Genomic DNA, 501 nt, shown 5'->3' with positions numbered 1-501 from the left:
CATGGGAACAAAACCAAAAACAACAAACGAGAGGAGAAAACAACAATAGACCGACAGAAATTGAAATAACAAAAAGGGAAGATAAACAGACAAGCGAACGTACAAACAGAAACAGAAACACATAAAGAAAACGAAGCAGAAACAGCGAGAGAAGAAGAAGAAGAACAACAACAATAATAACAAAAACGTCGCGAAAAAAGCTCGTGTTTTCGCATGGGAGGCGGCCGCTTGCAAGGTGTTTTATGATGCACGAATATTGCAGACGATTCCGGCTTTTTGCCTCGTAATTGGCACTGCGGTTACTGTTGCATTAGGGCCGACTGCTGCAATTTATTGTTATGTTGATACAACTTACGAGGAATTGTATTTTTTGAATGATTGATGGCGTTTTTTGTGAAGGGGGAGGGAAGGGGTAAAGAGGAGGGGGAAGGGGGGGGGTAATTGGAAATTTATGTTATTGGAAACGATGATTGTTTGCTATGACAGTTTTGTTATCAATAA

At 40.3% G+C, this 501-nt stretch overlaps 1 protein-coding gene across 1 annotated transcript in view; it reads left to right on the top strand.

Moving 5' to 3' along the window:
• LOC119585654 (protein O-mannosyl-transferase Tmtc3-like) overlaps positions 1–501 on the top strand; it is a gene marked incomplete at both ends in the record, with an annotated part of 116247 nt that overhangs the window by 90843 nt on the left and 24903 nt on the right.

This window comes from Penaeus monodon, chromosome 20 (genome assembly GCF_015228065.2).
Source record: "Penaeus monodon isolate SGIC_2016 chromosome 20, NSTDA_Pmon_1, whole genome shotgun sequence".
In the NCBI taxonomy this organism is placed as follows: domain Eukaryota; kingdom Metazoa; phylum Arthropoda; class Malacostraca; order Decapoda; family Penaeidae; genus Penaeus; species Penaeus monodon.
The sequence above is the reverse complement of the archived record's forward strand: the minus strand, read 5'-3'. Positions and strand labels throughout refer to the sequence as shown.